Genomic DNA, 15,849 nt, shown 5'->3' with positions numbered 1-15,849 from the left:
ATCCCACTCTTGGGCATATACCCGGACAAAACTCTACTTAAAAGAGACACGTGCACCCGCATGTTCATTGCAGCACTATTCACAATAGCCAGGACATGGAAACAACCCAAATGTCCATCGACAGATGATTGGATTAGGAAGATGTGGTATATATACACAATGGAATACTACTCAGCCATAAAAAAGGATGACATCATGCCATTTGCAGCAACATGGATGGAACTAGAGAATCTCATACTGAGTGAAATGAGTCAGAAAGACAAAGACAAATACCATATGATATCACTTATAACTGGAATCTAATATCCAGCACAAATGAACATCCCCTCAGAAAAGAAAATCATGGACTTGGAGAAGAGACTTGCGGCTGCCTGATGGGAGGGGGAGGGAGTGGGAGGGATCGGGAGCTTGGGCTTATCAGACACAACTTAGAATAGATTTACAAGGAGATCCTGCTGAATAGCATTGAGAACTTTGTCTAGATACTCATGTCGCAACAGAAGAAATGGTGGGGGAAAAAATGTAATTGTAATGTATACATGTAAGGATAACCTGACCCCCTTGCTGTACAGTGGGAAAATAAAAAAAATTATTAAAAATAAAAAAAAAACTTTGATGTTTTAGTCACGCCTCTAATGGTTAAATCTACAGCAACATCTGGGAATTTGGGTACTGGTCACGATCCCATGTAAATCTCTCATACAAGATTCTCTCCCCCGACAATAGATGCTTAAAAGAAGTTCAGAAAGCAAGGCTGTTGTTACTACTAAAGAGAGACTGTCTTGGACTTCATTTTTTTTCCCTATAGTCAGGAAACTATGTAATAACTAGGTCAGAAAATGATTGATTTCTGATTCTAAAATCCAGCTGAAAAGTTCCAAGAATACGTAGAATAGCTCAAGGAATAATTTAGAGTTGTATTGACCCTCTGGTCACTGTCCACTCAGAAGAGAGAGTCTCAAAGTTACGTCCAAAAAAAAAACAGGTGTGATGACCACCAGAAACTATATGAAGCCATGTGATACTTATAAAATTACCCATGGGTAATCAAGAAGTATCTATGGTTTGGTAGACTTTGAGCCATGAAAATTTTTAAATACATGTTCTGTGAATTTTACCATGTTTTTCGGGTCACACAGATAGAAAGAGGGTTAGCACTCAGATGTAGGACCCCTGAATCTGTGTTTTCCTTTGTAAAACCAACTCTGATCATGGGATGGCCAGGGTGAAGGCTCTAGAAAGATCAATAAATTCCCAAGAGATTACTATTAGAGGATAATGTTCACAAAATGACTTGAGTTTTAACAGTGCTTCAAATCCAACACACATGACCAAGATTTACATATTTAATCTCTAAATTACTGAGACCAAAACATTGCAAGAACCCCCAAGGTGATCAAAGATTATCTCTGCGAGTGTGACAGTGAATCATATGATAAATGCAGGAAAATAGAATATATTTGGTTGCTGTTGTCTTAGATTGTTTAGTTCAGAAGAATATCTGCTGAATTGCACTCCCTCATAATTCATATTTGAAGCCTTATCCCCCAGTGTGACTGTGTTTGGGGATAAGACTTAGCAGTTAATAAGGGTAAATGAGGTCAGAAGAGTGAGGTCCTAATCCAGTAGGATTGATGGCCTTATAAAAAGACAAAGAGAGAGCTCTCTCTGGGGGCATGTACCAGGTGAGCATACAGGAGAAAGCATCCCTCTGCCAACCAGGAGAAGTCTCACCAGCCCCTGACTTTGCGAACACCACGATATCAGACTTCCAGCATCCAGAATTGTGAGAAAATAAATTTCTATTGTTAAAGCCAACAATCTATGATATTTTGTTATAGCAGCTGAAGCTAAGACAACACCACATAGTTGAACTGGAGGTATGGCAGTGTTGAATTGAGGTCTGCAGCAAGGACAGTACAAACCCCAAGGTCAGAGTCAGAGCAGCTTTTAGATAAGACCAGGGGTCAGAATAAAGATAAGATGGAGACTATGAATGGGACAGAATCATCAACTAAGCAAGACTGAACCAGGATTTAGCAAAGTAAGTGAGAGTTTAGGCTTTGGACATAAACTAAAATAACTTTCTTTCGCTACCTTCTATAAATTGCAAGAGTTTAAGTTACTTAACTACCTCATTTTAATTCTGGTACTTCACCACTAATCCTAAAATAAAGATACTATGGATTTTATTACATAGCCATTGTAAGAATTAAACATTTCATGGAAAAAATTAATGAGCAGAAGCTGCAATTAAATAGAATTGGGAGACCAGAAGGGGGAGCGCTCATACGCTACAACAATAGCAGAGCCCAACAGGAAGAGGAAACACCCCTCTTCTTTGCTGACAAGGATTCAGCCCGTGAATGGCCAGGGACTCTTTATTTCTTCTAGCCTTCCCAACAGTCCTTTTCTCCTCTATGAAAGTGTTATCCTTCCCCTGCTGAAGGGAGAACTTGCACATGGCTCACCACAGTTGCAGACTCTGAATTGCAACTTTTGGCTGATCCTGAATAAACTCATCTTTGCTGAAGAAATATCTGGCAGTCTATTTCAGGTCAACGTTTGTACTGGGCACAATGTCTGGCACATGCTGACATCTCAGTTAATTGGTGACTACATAAAGTAGCCAAAGTCAGAGTCCTTGGGGTCTGAGCCAGTTTACGTTCATTTGTCCATACCCCAGATATTCATTGCATACTTACTATCTGCCAGACCCAGTTATATGTACTAGAGATAAAACAGTGAACAAAACAAGAACATGAAAGAATAAAATCTCCCTTTGTGGAGTTTACTTCTAGAGAGTTAATGAGTCTAATGACAAGAACCTGGGGCTGGCGAACTTCTGAATCTCCAACCATGTCCCATATCCAAAAATGGCTTTGTTCTGGGCAACTCATGCAGTCCCTGGGAATGGCTAAATATATGTAAAAAGAAACACAGCATATGCTGTCAAATAGCTTGTCAGGCATATGGTAAATATTGCTCCTTCCTTTTTCAAAGATGCATAAAGGATTCTTGTTGGACATGACATGTTGTAAAAAGCTGCACATCACTCTCACTCTCTAAGAGCCTTTCTTTTCTTCATCTCTCCCCTCTAGAAATACAGGCTGTATATATAAAGACAGCTTTCTTATCCCAAGAAGAATTATACCTTGATCTGTCCATTGTCCTGTAATGTTTTATTTGCTTTCCTGAATCTTGTCTCTGAGAAATTTCAGCCTGAAAGGAAAACAGATCTTAAAACAAGTTGGGAAATTAAAGCCTCACCATAATCACTTTCTGATAGGGCCCCTCCCGTTGCCAGCTTCCTTTCTTGGTGTTTATGGATGTCTGTATAGGACAATCTGGAAACTTCCCAGGGCTGAAGTGCTTGTGTGTGTTCTCATTTTTCCAGTCACCATTCATCTTTCCCTCTTGATACATAAGACAGGCTAAAATGGGTGGACTCTTGCTTCATAAATAATTGCAGAGTAGATTTTTGTTTGACTTGGTGGCCTCCCCATGTTATTTGTTGTGTTTGTCATTGTTTCATCACCCATAGGCAGGGCTTATCCATAAATGGATTTGGTTACAATTAATAAACTATTTTTTACATCTAAACATCCATTCTTCTAGTCACATTTCTGCAGTAACACTGTAGGCAAAATAGGTTGTTTTTGTTGTGGTGGTTGCTTTGGAAATAAACTTTATTTTCCCTTATTATTTTGAGGAAACCTGAGTTTATATATATATATATGCACACACCATCCAAAATCAAAACAGCTAAGAGAAGCACTGATACCAGCTGCCTATCATTATATGCTGAAATAAAGGAAAAAGTAAGAGTGTTTCGGCAAAACTTCAATGAATATGCAATTGTGGTAAATGAATAGGCACTAAAAACAATGCTGAAAGCAAATTGGACTTAGTCCAGTTTTTTTTTTTTTTTCATGTTTAAACAAAGTTTGGTATTTCTTTTTTATTTTCCTTCCCCCATAAATGCATAAATGCATCCATTTTGCCCAGCTACAGAAAAGTACTCTTATTTCAATAAATGTCCTTCTTTTGGTTTATCATATGGATCATGGAAATGTATGATTTTACAGAGTTTGTTGCTTCTAATGCACATTTATAAATTAAGAATGCCAAATAGCTACAGCCTTTAAAACAGCAAATAAATTCTTACCAAGAGAAATTCTTCTTTTATAACTAGAACACCTCTCACAGGACTAAGCCCTTGTTAGTGAGATGAATTCTAGAAATGGATTTCAGAGTAGAGGACTCAGTGTTTGTTTTTATTCTTGTGAAACCAATAAAGTGCTGACAAAGAGTGCTATAATGGGCCACTGTACGTTTAGGAACAGGGTACATATAAGAGGGTTCTTTATTGCCTTTTGAAGGTTGAATATTGCTGTCCTCTACTACCATAGAACATGCTGCTTTACAAAACAGCAGCCGGATGGTTAGATCCATTTGAGCCCCACCTGAATATTACATATACTCTTTGAAAATATCAAACCTTGAGGAATATTGGAGCAGTTATAATACTGTGTTATTATGTTCCCATAGGTTGAAATCTGAAATACATTGAACTTAAAAGTGTAAAAGATATCTTTTTTCACTCTTTTGTATGCCATTTTATTTCCTATCAAGCTGCAACCCCATGCCAAAGGGCCCAGTGATTTCAAATGTTACTCTTTTTTTTTTTACTTTTTATTTATTTTTTTTTTTTTTTGCTGTTTAGGACCACACTTGCGGCATATGGAGTTTCCCAGTCTAAGGGTCGAATCCAAGCTATATCTGCGACCTACACCACAGTTCACAGCGACACCGGATCCTTAACCCACTGAGCAAAGCCAGGTATCAAACCCACATCCTCATGGATCCCAGTCAGTTTCGTTAACTACTGAGCCCTGAAGGGAACTCCTCAAGCGTTATTCTTTTAGATAAAACCTTAAAACATTATTTTGATACATACTTGCTTCCTTTAGTCTGAATGTCAAAACCAGTAATACTTGGCATTCAGCAGACAGTAGAATTGCATTCCAGTGCTGAGGACAAAAAGGGGGCTGGGAGAAGAAAATAGAATTTTTAAAGCCCTGGTGAACAGCCTCCTTGGTTGTGAGGGAAATACTGATGTATACAGGTGACTGAGACAAGAAGGGGGAGGCTGTCACTACATCTTGGAGCAAAAGAGGTTTTGGAGAAGGATTCTCTATTCTGGCTGCATAATAGCATCCCCATGGAGCAGACCAGTTCCTGGGAGTGATTAACACCTAAGTTAAGACACCAGAGCAGAATTGGTAGGTAGGACCTAAAAGCTTATTTATAAACCAGAGCCTTTCTTGGTGTTTTTACAAAACCTGTACATGTTCAACAATTCTACCTTCCTTTATTTGGGGGAGTGGCATGGGGTGAGGGTGGAGTTTTTTTTTATCATTTATCCTCACTTGGCATCCAGTAAATGCTTTGTTGCCCGTTGGACTCTTATTTCCAGCCACAGCCCCGTGGAGTTTAGTTGAATGATGTCTATACCTGGGAGTAGGCGGTGAACATGTATATATAACACTCTGTGTGAATGAAAAGCAAGACCAGCTCTTTCAAAAATGTTATCTTGGTTCCAGTTCAAGATAAAAATAAAAACTGTAAGTTTCTGCAAATGCTACAGGTGGTTTTTTTTTTTTTTTTTTACAGTGTATCCATTTATATTTTCAAAAGCATTTGTTGCTCTTTCTTGAAAAAATTCCTCATTCAAAGACCACATTGCAACTATACGTCATTTATGTATAATTTGGTATATGACAGACATTTGAAATTACTGTGACAGGTGTTTTCACATTGTTTCTGCTGGTCTGATTAAAAAAAAAAAAAAAAAAAGGATACTGCCAGGAAACAGTGTGAAGATCTTAAATTCCCTAGAATCAATTTGAAGCACCTTTTTGAGATGAAAATTGCTATAAAGAAGCATTTTGGAATGAAGTAGGGAGGGGTGAACAGACTTTGAGATAAAAATACAGTTCAGTAAAACAAATGTATTTCTTTGATGGGAAGTATATACCCTGTGCTTTAATTTATTCATCATTATTATTGCTTTTGAGGTTGTTTTCTGCCACCATCCACATAATGGCCCCCAGAAAGCCCAGAGGAGAGCCAGTGGAAATAACTCTGTGTGTGTCTCTGGTAAAATATTTCAATATATTTCAAAATAAAGAGTAAGAGTTTGCTAAAGAGATGAAGAAATATTGAAGGCTGAAGATTAAAAAGTATAGAGAAAAAAATCTCTTGCACATGATCGCCCATCAGGGCCAGCGTTAATCCGTAAAACCATAGCAACTATGTTAAGTTGTTTTATGTAGGAATAAAAATTGTTTTCATATTATTTTTGCTCTAAATGACAATATTCCATAGGTTCATCGTATTTTTAATCTTGACTTAAGGAAAGTTCTGCTCTGGTGATTTTTAAAGGTAGAGTCCTGCTTATCTCTCTCCACTGAGCTCCTTCTCTTCCTCCTGTGTCCTTCCGCATCCTCCCCAGGGTCACCCTCCTTCCTTCTTAGCCAGAGGTGTTTGTGAAATATGGAGGCGGTTATGTCAGGCTGCTGGGTTTTTTTTGTTTTGTTTTTTTGTTTTTTGTTTTTTGTTTTGTCTTTTTGCTATTTCTTGGGCCGCTCCCGCGCATATGGAGGTTCCCAGGCTAGGGGTCGAATTGGAGCTGTAGCCACCAGCCTACGCCAGAGCCACAGCTACGCAGGATCCGAGCCGCGTCTGCAACCTACACCACAGCTCACGGCAACGCCGGATCGTCAACCCACTGAGCAAGGGCAGGGACAGAACCCTCAACCTCATGGTTCCTAGTCGGATTCGTTAACCACTGCGCCACGACGGGAACTCCTGTTTTGAGTATCTCTAATAAATGGCTCCTGTGTTTCAGAGGTGGTCTGAAGAGGTGAGCTAGTGCAATTTCACTTTGATTACTTATTTGAATTTTGGACGCAAAGAATTCTGAACCAATTCCCTGAATTTGTCGTAATCACAATTTCGTTATCCACAGCTACTTCCTTAGATTTAAGGTCTTTCAAGGGTATATTGATTATTACAGCTCTTGATCATCTAATAACAATATTTATAAGATACCCTGCCCTCCAAGTCCATTTCCTTGACTCACTAATGAGTATTGTTCTCCAGTTGTCTTTCTTTCCAGTTGTAGTGTCTCCCTAAAATTATCAGATTATACTAACAGGGCAAGAGTAAAGCAAGACCTTCAACTCTTTTAGATGTTATACTGTAATCCCCATAAATCTTTCCTGCCATTTTCAGTCCACTCTGGTTGTTACCATTAGAAGTGTGTATCTTGAACTCATATCTGAGAATGGCATTCCAGAGCTTAACATCCTTCAGTGGCTATTATTCCCCTAGTACTTTCTCTACAGAGAAAGATAATATGAGAAGGCTTTTGAGCTAAAATGTGAAACTTGTTCCAGCTAAATGAATAATCAAATGAGAACACTGACATTAACACATACCAACTCAAATAAGTTAATGTGTTTGGTAAAAGTGGTTATATTTAATAGTTATTATCACCAAAAGGAAAAAAATCATTGGATATATATGAACTTGATTCACCAATCTGCTTAACAAAGTGTTTGAGAGAATCTAGAATATCCCAGGCACTTGTCTAAGAAGTAGAGATTTAACAGTAAATAAAACAGATCTGGTCTTAGCCTTCAAGGAGCTTATAGTCTGCAAATAAAGAGACAGTGGTATCACTAGATGACAGGGACTTGGATTGGAGAGAAGAGGGCTCTACAGGATCTGGAAAAGGGACACCCAGAGAGAGAAGTCAGAGAGATCTTCCTGAGGGAAGTGACACCCAAGCTGAGATTGAAAAGAAGAGGAGAAATTAGCCAGGCTTGATTGGGCTAGTGATCTAGGCAGAGGAGCAAGACCCTGACTTAGTTAAAGAAGTAGAAGAAGCTTTGGGTGAATAAGTGAGCAAGAGCAGGGTAGAGTGGACAGAGATGAGGCTGGAGAGAAACCAGGATCCCACCCTGCAAGGTCGCTGTCAGAGAGACACAAGACAGGAAGCAGTTGGCTGATCTGAGGTACCTGTGGGTATCCAAGTGAGGTTGACAATGAGCAGAGCCTGCATTACCGAAAACTGGAGGATAATTTGGTTTTGAAAGGTGTAATTTACTAAGCAACTTGTAAGTATAATTAAAAAATAGTTAATTTCTTGAGATTTCCTGGTTAGTTTTCTAGAAAAATCTGTGACTGTTTTCCTGCTGCTTAATATTTCACAGAATGCCATGTAGCTCTGTTTCTCAACAAATTTCAGAATTCTATACTTAAAACATTTGATTGATGAATTGAAGTTTTCCTGTTCTAATTACTCATCTTTAATTTCTCTGGACTTTCTTCAACCAGAAATTGATATAATTTAAAATATGTCCTGCCATGAACAGATACAAAAATAGAAAATGTAACAGTCTATAGTAGTACACTGGGAGTTGATTCTGTGGAAGTTTAATTCCCCATGCTTGTCAAAAGTTGTTAAAATGTTGCTTGCCTTTTTTGAATATAAAATATGGGCAGACATGTCCTAATATATCAAAAAATGACACTTTGTCAAAGAGGGCTTTCATGGGAGAATGTTCTGAATAAAATGTTTTCTTTTTAAAAGAACCCAACCTGTTTAACATTCCAAAGCAAACACAAAAGAACACAAAATGCTTGAACTTACTGCCAGTCACAACAGTCAGTTTCGTTTATTCTTTAATACTTTTTTTTTATATTCCAAAAATCGTTCCCCCCAAAGAATTATCAGTTTTATTCCATGATAACCCTGGTTTGAAGCAAAATAAAAGTAGCTCTGACCCTCCTCAAAATGGATTCTTTTCAGACTCACTAGCACTTCTAATGGTATGAAGATGATATGGTTGGCTATGTCTACCGTTAGACTAAATTTAATTATATGTGAAGCAACAATTCTCTTATCTATTAGGAACACTTGCTGCGGCTAACTGCATTTCCCTGTCTGGCAGATGAAATACAGAATTAAAATCTCAAACTAGTTTCTCAAGTTTTTTTTCCCCCCAGTCATTTGAAAATCTTTTAGCCTAGGGGAAGATGGTAGCACAAAAAGAATGGAAAACACTTGATATTTAAAGGCCTTGTCTAGATTAACAAAGCAGATATACCTTTCTGGTCCCCAAAGAGCCCCTCTCCATTAGGATTATTTTGTGACAGTTCCAATCCTTTGGACCTTCCAAAGATGTCCAGAGTTAAGATAGCAGTTGATAGTTGAAATGTTAAACAGAAAATCAATAGATAATTGGCTCTGATCACAGTCTTCTGTTGTCTTATCTAAACAGGAGGGAGAGCTGTATATGTTACCCACATTCTTTGTAGAGAATGTACCTCCTAAGACTAACTCTTGAATAGTAATATCTATTCTTCATTGTTTAGAGAGCCAGAGAGGACTGAAAGAAACAGGAGCAGATGGCAGTTGAGGTAATTGAGATACAGCATAGCTTGAAGGCATCCTGGAATGCCGCATAACAGTTCTAGTGTGAAAAGAAGAGAAATATTGTACACAGCTTCACTTGATGTGTAAGCTGAGTCAGATTTTGTCACCTGCTCTGAGTTAAAATTCCTAAAGAGTCGGGGGCGGGAGGAGAGGACAAACGGTTTGAGCTAATGTTAAAGAGTGGCAAGAACAGATTCCCCCGCTATGAGTATTCATTGAAGAGTAGAAATATTAGAAAATTCTGCATATATTAGTATGAAAATATACTACTCTTGGGAACAACAGATTTTAGTTACTAATAGGCAAGCCACATGTGTTATCTTCACCTTTTAATTAACTCACACTGTCATTGCAAGGGGGGAGGAATTTGTTGTGTTCGTGGTGGTGGTTGCAAGCATCTCACGATTGAGAATGGCTTCCTTGGACCTCTAATGGAGAGCTGGGGATGGGAAATGAGGCTCTACATCCTGTCCCTAGGCAGGTGACCCTACGCAGGTGTCTTTGCCTCCCCAAGCCTCACTTTGTTCATCCATAAAATGGGCCTAATAATACCCCCTCCTTAGGCATTTAGTTCAGTCCCTAATATGTATTCAATATGTAATAATAATAGTAATATCATTAATAGACATAGATGTACAGCTTAGCTGTTTTGCCCACCAACCACACCAAGAACTGTAGGACATTCATGGGTGCGGTTTCTCACTACACCAGGAAACCTATTCCACATAATTATTTTAAGTGTTTTAGAATATCCTTAGTACTGCGGTTGTGAGATGGAAATCCTATAAAATTGGATTGTGACGATCATTATACAACTATAAATGTAATAAATTCATTAATTAAATAAAATAAATAAAAAATAAATAATATAATATCCTCTTATTCTGTAGAACAAAAAATTCTTTGTACATTACTATCCACTCTCTTTTGGTAGATAGATAGATAGACAGACAGACAAATAGGTATACTATGTTATTTGTTTAAATAGAAGTTAAAATCAGAATATTTCCTTGAAAACACTTTCTGGTTACATTATCAGACTGACAACAAAGAAAATTTTGTTACAGACTTAGGACTCATCTTCTAAGAGCAATGTTTCCTCCTAAATGTAGTAAGGCCAAAATTAACTTAGAAAATTTAGATCCCTTTAAAGTTAAAGTAGTCATATCGTATCTCTAGACTATTTTTGCCTAGGAGTTAAAGTAAATCTATCATATGTATAAAGGAAATCTCCATGGCATTATCAGTATTTGTTTCTACTACATGTTAGCCATGCCAGAGACCCCAGAGTTGTAGCTATTATAAATGGCTCACGGTGGGTTCACAACTGAAACCCACAAAAGATGCAAAATGATCGTGATTTATTTTAATATTAAAATCTTACAGCACTTTTTGAACCATTTTATAAATTAATTAATTTCAAAATGGATGAGGCAGTAACATCGAGGTTTAGCTAATTATGTTTAAATTAAATATAAGCATTTAAAATAACCATTTTAATTAAATACAAGACTCAGGCAACTAATCATTAAAAGTGGAATTGGTAACTTGAGATTTATCACTCTGAAACCACTTGTAACACATTTCTAATGAATTCTTTCTTCTACTTAAATGAAAGATAAAATATATCTCTCCAGGTGGCCACTAATAAAAGATAATCCTTTATTGGGTCATAGTTGTCAATTTGGTATTGAATCAGAGCAAAAATATCTACTTACATACAAAAATGTAGTTGCTATTTGCTAAACCATTTTCTTTTCTTTCTTTCTTTTTCTTTTCTTTTTCTTTTTTCTTTTTTTTTTTTTTTTTTTTTTTTTCCTCTCTTTGTTTTTTGCCTTTTTAGGGCTGCACCTGAGGCATATGGAAGTTTCCAGGCTAGGGGTCAAATTGGAGCTGTAGTTGCAGGCCTACACCACAGCCACAGAAGTGTGAGATCTGAGCTGCATCTTTGACCTACACCTCAGCTCATGGCAACCCCGAATCCTGAACCCACTGAGAGAAGCCAGGGATCAAACCCATTTCCTCATGTATACTAGTCAGGTTCATTACCACTGAGCCACAGTGGGAACTCTGCTAAGCCATTTTCAACTTGATTTATGTTTAGTTCTATAAGTGCCTGAGAAAAACCCTAATAATTATAGTCACATTTATTACTGCAAAAGAAAATGCATATATTTTGTTAAAAATTATGCTTTTTATAGAGGAGATTCTGAGGAAGGGAAAAACCTAAGTAATTTTGTGATTTAAGTTTTTAATTAAAATGGTGTATTGCAATTTTAAGAAAAATGAGTAATAGCACATTGAATAGCTTCATTTTATAAATATTTATACTTCAAACTTTATATTTGTAAGAATATACAAATATATTGGCATATTCAAATTTGTATATAAAAATTTGTATTTGTTTAAAGAAATCATGGGCTAGTTCTTTTTCTTATATTTCAGTCTTTATTTTTTATAAAGTATAGTTATTTACAATATTATATTTGTTTCAGGTATACAACATAGTGATTCAATATATTTATAGATTACTCCATTTAAAATTATTATAAAATATTGGCTACATCCTTTGTGTTGTATAGTATATCCTTGTATCTCATTTATTTTATACATAGCATTTCATACCTCTTATTACCCTACTCCTATCTTGTCCCTTCCCCCACCCCTCTCCCTATTAGCCGCTAGTTTGTTCTCTATATCTGAGTCTGTTTCGTTACATTCATTTATTTGTTTTCTTTTAGACTCCACATATAAGTGATATTATATAGTATTTGTCTTTATCTGACTTATTTGACTAAGCATACTGTTTTCCAATTCTATCCATGTTATTGCAAATGGCAAAATTTCACTCTTTTTTATGACTGAGTAGTATTCCTTTGTGTGTGTGTGTACATACCACACCTTCATTATCCATTCATCTGCTGATAGACCCTTAAGTTGTTTCCATATCGTGGGAATTGTAAATAATGCTGTGATAAACATTGGGGTGCATGTATCTTTTCAAATTAGTGTTTCTGTTTTCTTTAGCTATATATCCAGGAGGGGAATTGCTGGATCATATGGTAGTTCTACTTTTTGGTTTTTTGAGGACTTGCCATACTGTTTTCCTTAATGGCTTCCCTAGTTTACATTCCACCAACAGTTTACTAGGGTTTCCTTTTCTCCACATTGGCTAGTTCTTATAGAACAAGGTAAATATCATTTATTCTGATACATGGTAAGTACTTAATAAATGTTTGTAAATTGAGTGAATAAATATATTGATACATTTTATAAAACATCTTTTAAAAGATTCTCTTTTAAAACCATTTATTGTGACATCTTACCTTATACTTTAACCTACTCAATTATCAGAATAATTGATAAAGCTGAGGCACATCTACTTACATCTTTGAAAGGAGTATGTTTTTCTGTCATCTATTGCTTTTCTATGTTAGTACAAATGTTAAGAATCTGAATGAGAGAAGGGCCTCTGCTGGCTTGGAGAGAAAGATTTAAAGGCAAGTTAACTTGTTTTTTTCCTATACTAAATACCTGCAATTACTGATTGTCACATTTTTCTTCTGTTGTAAAAACTGAACTAATTGAAGGTACTACCCTTAGGGAACAAGTTCTACAGTGTAATGAATGTTGAGTGCCCTCTTGAGTTTAGCATGTTAATTATTTATAATTATAATGATTTTGTTTATTTGGAAAATTTAGAAATAATTGTAGTTTATTAAACAAATTGCAGAACAGTAGTTGAGGCTTTGTTTTGTTTTATTTTATATTGAGGTCTCAGCAGGCCTATGAATATGCCAAGAAGTTTTCACAAGCAATGGAGCCTGCTTTCTGACTAATAAGTGGACACTGTTGATGTGTGCTGCTGTCCTGAAATAATGAACTTTTTTATACTCATCCTCTAGTTTCTTTAGATCTCTTTGGGCAGTGTTGGGGTTGTGAGGGGAAGCTTTGACAAGGATTCTACTGGAAGAACTGGAAGTAATAGATGAAAGTACATTAATCAGAGAAGAAATGCAGTAGATTTGGTTGCTTCAGTAACTGGAGAAATATAGTAGATTTGGTATTAGCCAAGTATATAAATTTTTAAAGTCTTTCCTTTTCTTGAAAAAGGTTTTCTGTGTGTGGGGGGGGGGTGTGGGTGTGTGTGTGTTTCCTTTGCACTATAAATATATTTGTACCTAATGGACCCAAGTTAAAGATGGATATTCTGGCTATTTGGGACTAGAATAATCTTTACATCTACTATTATCAAATATATATTGCTGATAATGATATATTAGGACTGGGCTCCTACAGTCCAGTTAGACGTAATATACACTCTTAATAATAGCCTGAAATGACAGTGAAATATTACTTTTAGAAAAGGAATTTGGCATTGCAAATCTGTTTCATCGCCATCTTTTTCATTTTCCCATCACTTTCTTTTTTCATCTTTCCAATACGACACTTTCTGTTTTAGAGCCAAACATGTACTCTGCAGCTAGAGAATTACTCAGGTCTCCTGGTAATCTATATTCAATTTAGGAAGAAGCAGCAATTGCTTAATATATTCAAGTAGTAGCAAAGGTAAGAATGATTGATGGATAATCATCATATGGTTATAAAAAGGTCAATCGAGATGTACAATATATGTCATTTTTAAAGAGAGTACATTTAACCACTCTCCACCTAAATTCCTCAGCAGCTGGATCAGAAGCAAGAACATTACCTGAAAGTACATGTGGGTAGTAGCGTCCCAATTTACAAGTCTGTCTCTGATCAAAGACAGTTAACAATTACATATTCCAGGATTAGACTCAAATGTGAGCTCTGCTCATCATCAGCAAATCATTTAATAAAATGACTAGAAGTACTATTTTTTAAAAAAAAGAAATGTTCTGATCATACCTAATATGCTTCTTCCCACGCAAAATTTTAACCACAGCTATTAAGGAGCAGAGGGGGGAAAAAGACTAATTGGAAAATCACTTTGCCTCTGCCTCTCTCCCCAGGCGCTAACAGAGTGGGAAGCAAGCCAAGAGGACAGCAGTAGGTGTACAGAGGCCATGGAATACCCACCAACCAGATAATCATCGCTGGAATAACTGGAAGTGTCTGAATGTAGGTATGTGTACCGAAGACTTCTCTGTGCTCTTTCAGTAAGTAACTGTTATCTAGCTCTCCCATCAATGTTATTCATACACCTGCAGGCTCATCAGCCTTTTGAAAGCACTGCTTGGTGGGACTTGGATGCACATGCAAGCATGCACATAGCCACTCAGAAGCACAGGAGGGCCTCCCTCCTCCCTGGGCGCCTGGAACATTCTCCAAAATGACCTAAACCTGTCTTCCAATTCTCTCATCCCAGTATTCCCATATAGCATTCCCACACCTTCTTCCCACGGACACTGAGCCTTGTTTCCTGAGCACAGAAAGCTGTTGTCTTGCCTTCCTAACAGAAATAACTTTCCCATATCCTCTTTGCTGGCTTAAGTTCTCTTTCTCCTTCAAGACCTAAATCAGTTTTCACCTATATTACAACATCTTGCTGATTCCCCCTCCCAATTATTTCCTTCTTTCCATATGTCTGTAGAGCTTGTATTCATACCTCCCCTCTGGCATTTGACAACTTGTATCATGAATTGCTGTTTCTCTCTTTATGCATCTGCCCTGTGTCCTCAGTGTAGCTGTTTGTTTTTTAAGAGACAGGATCTATTGTATTTTTGCAGACCAGAGACCAAGACCAAGGAAAATGGGCTGGTAAAGAGCTGCTGTGATGTAGGGACGCAACAAAGAGGGGTGGTTAAGAATAGAGTCTGGGAAGTTCTGGGCATGGCCCATGGGTAAGGAACCAGACTGTATCCATGAGGATACAGGTGGATCCCTGACCTCACTCAGTGGGTTAAGGATGCAGCATCACCTTGAGCTGTGGTGTAGGTTGTAGATGCTGCTTGGATCCCGAGTTGCTCTGGTTGTGGCTTAGGCCAACAGCTGTAGCTCCAACTGGACCCCTAGCCTCAGAACTTCCATATGCCACTGGTGCGGCCCTAAAAAGCAAAACAACAACAACAACACCCAAAAAAAACAAAAACAGAAAAACAGAATAGACTCTGGAGCAAGAATGCCTGAGTTCAAGTTCTTGCTCAGCCAATTATTAGGCTGTGTGACTTGGGCAAGTTTTTTTTTTAAAGAAAAACTTTAAAAAAAAACTTTCTGTGCCTCAGTGTTTTCTTCTGCAAAATAGTAATAATAGAAGTACACCCATCTCCTTAAGCTGTAAAGTTTCAATGAACTAATAAATAAAAAGAACTTAAATCGTGTCTAATATATATCAAACACTGAAAAATCATTACTTATTT

At 37.1% G+C, this 15,849-nt stretch overlaps 1 protein-coding gene across 6 annotated transcripts in view; it reads left to right on the top strand.

Moving 5' to 3' along the window:
• HS3ST5 (heparan sulfate-glucosamine 3-sulfotransferase 5) overlaps positions 1–15,849 on the top strand; it is a 291,616-nt gene that overhangs the window by 154,169 nt on the left and 121,598 nt on the right. For 3 of the 6 annotated variants that reach the window (XM_021073391.2, XM_084963588.1, XM_021073409.2), the window contains one exon: positions 14,503–14,615. The gene's annotated coding sequence lies outside the window, so the exon portion shown is untranslated. Of the gene's footprint in view, positions 1–14,502; positions 14,650–15,849 lie in introns of those variants that run through there. The other 3 variants (XM_084963598.1, XM_084963604.1, XM_084963592.1) reach the window with 2 other exon arrangements.

Source organism: Sus scrofa, chromosome 1, assembly GCF_054392235.1.
Source record: "Sus scrofa isolate SSC_HxYL_T2T_F1_AM1 chromosome 1, Sscrofa_HxYL_maternal_Yorkshire_Landrace_v2.0, whole genome shotgun sequence".
Taxonomy (NCBI): Eukaryota; Metazoa; Chordata; class Mammalia; order Artiodactyla; family Suidae; genus Sus; species Sus scrofa.
This window is presented reverse-complemented; position numbering and strand designations above follow the sequence as displayed.